The sequence below is a fragment of the Coenobita brevimanus genome, chromosome 75, assembly GCF_032717465.1.
Source record: "Coenobita brevimanus isolate Jiangsu-jjx chromosome 75, ASM3271746v2, whole genome shotgun sequence".
NCBI classification, from domain to species: Eukaryota; Metazoa; Arthropoda; class Malacostraca; order Decapoda; family Coenobitidae; genus Coenobita; species Coenobita brevimanus.
This window is the reverse complement of record NC_137028.1, coordinates 9,610,498-9,617,124: the sequence shown is the minus strand read 5'-3', so window position 1 is coordinate 9,617,124 and position 6,627 is coordinate 9,610,498.

The following is a 6,627-nucleotide window of genomic DNA, read 5'->3' as shown; positions in this document are numbered from 1 at the left end:
GAAAGAGGAGAGGTTGAAAGAAAAGGAAGGAGTGAATGAAAAATAAGGGAGGGAAGGGAAAGACAAAGTAGGAGGAGAATGTGGAACGCAAAGGATGAAGAAGAAAAAGGTGAAAGAGGAGAAGAAAGTGCAAGGAAAGTTAGGAGAGAATGGGAAGGAGGAGGCGGAGAGAGCGAAGACACAAGATAGCCTGAGAGAGAATGGGATATGAGAAAGACTGAACAGAGGATAAGACAGACTGGTGAGAATGGAAAGAAGAAAACGCAAATGGGAAGAAGATGGAGAAAGTGGAAGGCAAATCGAGAGAGGATGGAAAGAAGGTGGCAAAAAGAGAGGAGGACGTGAAGAATACATAGAAAAGGTGAGGGGAGAAGCAAAAGGAAAAAGTAGGACAGAGGGAGGCGAAATAACAGGACAAGAGAGGAGGTAGTAGGAGGTAAATGTACAAAAATGGAGAGAGAAGCGAAAAGGAGGAAAGAATAGGAAAAGGTTGGGCGAAATACCGTAATAGAAAGGAGACACGGAAAAGGAGAAGGAAGAAGGGAATGGAAGCTGTAAGGGGAAAATATAGAGATGGAAAGAAAAAAAAACAGGAGGAGGAGGAGACGAGAGTGGTAGGCAAAATATTGATACAGAAAGAAGGCATCAAGAAGAGGGAGATGGAAGGGGGAGAGAGTGCAGGTACAGGGAGAGTAATTCTGGAATATAGAGGAGCAATTGTGGGAGATGAAAGAAAAAGGGAAAATGTATATATGCTTAGGAAAAATACAGGGAGAGAGAGAGGGGAGGAGAATTGAAGTAGTTGAGACTGAGGTGAGAGAAGAGTGGGAAAAATGAGAGAAAATAAAAGAGGAAACTTTGGTTGTAGTAAGGAAAAATAGACAGGAAGGCAGAAGAATGAAGGAGTATGTAAAGATGTAGGTGTGGGTGTGGGGGGGTGTCTAGGTTCTCAGAGAAGGCACTGAAATAGAGAAGCGACGTGGCGGAAGATGAGTAAGTATCAAGTAGCATCGGCGAGAAAGACAGATATAGAGGAGAAAATATAACAGAAATGGAGGAGGAGGAGGAGGAGAGGAAAGGAAGAGGTGACGGAAAGCAGGAGAAAGTAACAGAGCAGCGAGAGCAAGAGAATAACTGAGAGGAAATAATAGGGTAAATGAAAGAACGAAATGGAAGAGAGTGGAACTAGTTGAAAGATGTACTGAAACACGTAGGAAAATTTTAGATACACGAAGGAATGGGGGAAGAACAGTGAGAAGTCGTGGAGAAAAACATAGGAATAGAAAAAGAGAAATAGAGGAGGAAGAAAGGAGCAAGGGAGTGGAAGCAGTGACAGAAAATACTGGATCGAAGAAAAGATGTGAAGAAAGGAAAAGAAAATGAGTGGAGAAAAAAATTATCGAAATAGCGGGAAAACACGAGAGAGAGAGAGAGAGAGAGAGAGAGAGAGAGAGAGAGAGAGAGAGAGAGAGAGTAGGGGGGGATAAAAAGAGAATTAATTTAGATGCAACGGAATAAAATACAGGGAACTGAAGGAAAAAAGGATTAAGGAAAATGGTGGTGGTGGTGGTGGTGGGAGAATCGTGGAGAGAAAGAGCACTGAAATAAGGAAGCGACATGGAAGGAGATGAATAAGAGAGAAGGTGCGGAGAGGAGAACAGAAGATGAGAGGAAAATGTGTGTGTGTGTGTGTGTGTGTGTGTGTGAGAGAGAGAGAGAGAGAGAGAGAGAGAGAGAGAGAGAGGGAGGTGTATTTGGTATTCGCGAGACAAGTTTGCCGGTGTATCAGCGTTATTTCTCAAGGGGGGGGGAGCAGGGGGGGAGGAGGTGAATAGATGAAACTTTGAGAGAGAGAGAGAGAGAGAGAGGAAACTTACGAGCAGGAGAAGAGAGAATAAGGCAGTGTAAGGGAAGTAAGGAAAAATTATTGGTTGATTGGAGAATCTATTAATCAAGGGAAGGGGGAATGGAATTCAAAAGTATGAGTGGTATGTTAGGAAAATCAGGGAAAATGAAAGAAGATAGGGTATTGGAATATATGAGAGAAAGAAAGAAAGATGGACTGGAAAACCGGGTCATTAAAAGATGGGGAAGAGAAGTTGAGGAACAGAAAGTAGAGAAAGGGAAGAAAAACAGAATGAAAAATGATGAAAATAAGAATGAGAAAGATCAAAGAGTGGGGAGGGGGGGTGCAGAATGTAGAAGAGAGACCGACAGTGAAAGAGGGTGAGCAGGAGAAACGAGGGGATAAAGAGGAGGGAAGAGGAGGAAGAGAAAGATGGAGGAAACAGGTGAGAAGGACAAGAGGAAAGGGAAAAAATGCAGGTACATAAGACAGAGACAGGACTGGATACACGGGGGAATAGAAAGCAGAAGAAAGGAGAGAAAGATTGAGAAAACTTGCAAGGAAACAGGAGGGGGAGAAAGAGGGGAAACAGAGAAAAAAGACAGACGCTGGAAACAAGGAACAGTGAGAAGGAAGAAGATAAAGTGGAGAAAAAGAACGTACAAGAAAGAGAAACAGACACTGATATTTGGTGAGGAAGAGAGAGGAGAGGAACAGAAAACAGAGAAAAGGAGAGATAGAAAAGGAATAAGTGTGAGCATGAGAAAGGAAGAAACGAAAAGACAGAAGAGAGGAGAGACACGCAATAATAAAGGCCGGTAGGAGGAGGTGGAATGTAAAGCCGGGGAAGAGAAATAAGGAGAAATAAAGAGACGAATAAGAGGTAGACTTGTGGCTATAGGACGAGAGGAGATAAAGTGGAAATATAAAGCAAGATGTGGATGGCGTGTAGGGATGAGAAGAGGAAATGAAGAAGGAGAAGAGGGGGAGAGGAAAAGGCGAGAAAAGATAAGTGTGTGGTGAAGGAATGGATTGTTAAAGAAGAAGAATTAAAGAAAGGAATTAAAAGTAAGGAAGAAGAAGGAATTGAAGACTTGATTAACCCCTTCACGACGATGATATTTATTTTTTGTATTTTACTGTTGTCTGTTTCGGACGATTTTGATTCAGTTAAGGACCGACCCCTCTCACTAAAGGGGTTACTGAAGGCTTTATCTTACCCTTCCACTTCAGAGTTCCCTTTGAGGTAAATAGTAACACCTTGAGACTGCAAGAATAGAATAGAAAATGTCATTGGATTGAAAAGGTTAATTAATTCAGCTAGATGTCCTTGTTAACGCTTCCTGTCCGGTGACCTTATTCTCTCTCTCTCTCTCTCTCTCTCTCTCTCTCTCTCTCTATTCTAGCTGTTTCCTGTTTCATTTATTTATTTATTTATTTATTTATTTTTGCTAAAGGGACACCTATACTGAAAGGATTATTGAATGTTTTGTTTAACCCTCCCAGCTGCAAAAAATCGCACAGAGTAAAACCGTCTTAGGAAAGCAGAATAATCCCCCAAAATATACCACCGGATTCAGAGGATTTTGTGAAGAAACTCGCATGGCAGTATCAAGAACAAAAGAGGACTCGTACTGAAAGGGCGCTGGAGGAAAGAAACGTAGAGGTGAAGGGGAGAGAGAGAGAGGTATTGGGTGACGGGGAGAGAGAATAAGAGAGACAAATGTTGAGCGATGGGGAGAGAGAAGAGAGAGAGAAATGTTGGGTGACGAGACTGGGGAGAGAATAGAGCAAACGCTGTCAGTATGGTAGATCGGTTTATAATTTATTCTTGCTTCCCTTCCCTTTCGCCTCCCACCTCTAGCCTACTCTCCTCCCTCCTAGCTCCTTCCTTCTCTCCCCTCCCCGCCATCATTCTCTCTCTCTCTCTCTCTCTCTCTCTCTCTCTCTCTCTCTCTCTCTCTCTCTCTCTCTCTCTCTCTCCGTCATAATAAGTTTTGAGGAAAGAAATAAAGTGAAAAATAAAATAATATAAAAGTGGATTTAGAATTTCGTATCGACTGAGGGAGTAAGATTTATTGAAGGAAATTAAATGAAATAATAATAAGGAGAAGAAGAAGGTGAAGAAGAAAAAGAAGAAGTAGAAGAAAAAGAAAATGGTAAAGAGAAAGTAGTTTGATAAGGACAGACAAAAAAAAAAATAAAAAGAGCCCTGAGAATAAAAATGGACTTGACACTCTTTCCACTCTCTCCTTTCGGGGATGGAGGTGAAGGGAAGGAGAGAGAGAGAGAGAGAGAGAGAGAGAGAGAGAGATGGTGGGTTTAGCATGGCTCCCTTTTTTTTCCATTTTCATCTTCCTCATTTCCATTTCTTCTTTCGTTTCCTCCCTTCCTTCCTCCTTTTTCTCCTTCACTTCCTTTCTTCCGTCCTTCCTCCCTCCTTTCTTTCCTTCCCTTTCTTCGTTCTTTCCTTCCTTCCCCTCCCTTTCCTTTCCTTTTCTTTCCTTTCCTTTCTTCTTTCGTTTCTTCACTTTTTCGTTCCTTCCTTCCTTCCTGCTTTGGACGAGAGAGTTTGTGAAGGAGAAGTGGAGGAGTCATTAAGGTGCCTCTTCCTTCTTTCTTTAAATCCTTCCTTCCTTCCATTCTTCTTTCGATTAAGCCTTTCCTTCATTCGATCCAATCTTTCTTTTTTTCTTTTATTTGTACTTCTGTTTTGTCTATTTTCGTTCGCTCTTCCTTTGCGTCTCTCTTCTTTCGTCTTTCCCTCCCTTCCCTTTCCATCTTACCCTCCCCTCCCTTCCCCTCCCCTCCCTTCCTTCGCACGGCTGCACCTGACAGGTATGAAAGAAAGGAAGGAAAGAAGGATATATTTAAGGAGGAAAGGGAGGACGTGCATGGCGTCAGAAAAATTAATTTAAGGGAAAAAAGACGAAAAATAAACAGTGCCTTCTCACCTATGGAGTGGACGCAATTAAAAAAAAAAGTGAGGAAAGAAAATGAGGTAGAAAAGGTGGAGAGAAGGAAGGAAATTAAAAAAAAAATGATTATGATGATGGCGATGATGATGATGGTGATGAAGTGATGATGTTGATGTTGTTGATGATGATGAGGAGGAGGAATTGGAGGAGGAAGAGGAATAGGAGGAGGAGAAGGACGAGGAAGACGTGATGAGGATGAATATGAGAAGAGGAAGAAGAAGCGGAAGAAGAAAAAGCAGGAGAGGAAGAAGAGGAGGAGGAGGAGGAAAGAGAAACAGAGCGGAAAATTAAAAGAAAGGGTGGAGGGGGAGGAGAGAGGAAGAAAAAAAAAGAGGAAAGGAAGGGAGAAGCGAGGAGAGAAGGGGAAGTAGAAGAAAGAAGGAGGGGGGAGAGAAAGAAAATAGGGAAGGAAGTGAGAAAATAAGAGGAGAGAGGGAAAAGAAGGCAGTGCAGTAGAAAGGAGAGTAGGGACGACGAAGAGGAGAGTAAAAGAGGAAAGAGAGATGACCGAAACAGAGGAGAATGTAGAGCAAGAGGAGTAAATCAAAACACGAGACGGAAAGGCAAGGGAAGAAGAAAAATAAAAAGGAAGAAAACAGAAGATCGAAAAAGAGAGGAAAGCAAGATAGACAGAGGGAATATTGGAAAGTGAAAGAAGAACTGAGAAAAGGCAATAAAGGGCGAGAGAAAGAAAGCGGGGAGGAGGGAAGAAGTGCGGAGAAGGAAGAGAGAAAAAGAAAGGAAAAAAAAAAGTCAAAATAAGAAAGTGAGCGAGAAGGCCTGTAGCCATGTCGGTCACGTCCTTCGGTGTAGGAAATGTTGAAGTAATCTCTGATCTCTCTCTCTCTCTCTCTCTCTCTCTCTCTCTCTCTCTCTCTCTCTCTCTCTCTCTCCATCTTTTCGTTCTGTCTCACACTGTCCCATCCATTTTATCCTTCTGTCTATGTCGGTCTCTTCATTCTTTATCTCTAGGGCTCTTGGCATTTTGGTCTGTCTGGGTCTTGCAATCTGTCTCCCGGTCTCTCTATTGGCCTCGTTACCTTATGTCTGTGTCAGTCTCTCCCAGTCTCTCCTGCCAAGTCTGTCATTCGATCTTCCAGTCTCATTACTTTCCTTCCTATCTTTCTTTACCCTTTTTATTTTTGTCTCTTACAGTCTCTCCCGTTACTATTTAATTCATCACTAACGCTCTGATATCTCCTACAGTCTCTCTTCAATGTCTCATTCTCGGTCTTCCACTCCTCGTCTCCCACAGTCTCCTCTCCTGGCTTGGGCTCTTTACCTGCCATAATCTCCCCTCTTCTCTGTGTCCATCTTTCCGTCTCTCACTTTTCTGCCGCCACGGTCTCTCCCTCACCCCCACCTTTCCATTGTCTCTCTCTTCTTATTATCCTTCTCTCTTTCTCGGTCCCGCAATCTTCGCCTGCCTATCTCTCCCCACTCCTATGCTGTCACTCCCTCTCCTCCTTTCCCGTTCGTGTGTGTGTCTCCTCATCTGCTTCGGGAGTTTATATGTCATGCTGTCTCTCGCTTTGTCGATTTCTTCTTCTCTCTTTTTATTTTTTTCCAGACATTTCTTTCCCTATTGAGACACACACACACACACACACACACACACACACACACACACACACACACACACACACTGACGAAGTGGGTGGTTACTGTCCCCCTTGAGCAAGGGGACGGGTTTGTGCGTGTGTGAAGGTCACAGCCTTGCCCTTAGATCGGACTATATGAGCTTTCAGCTCCCTCCCGGGAGGGTAAAAGCTGACGATCACGACCATCAAGTGATTCTGACCG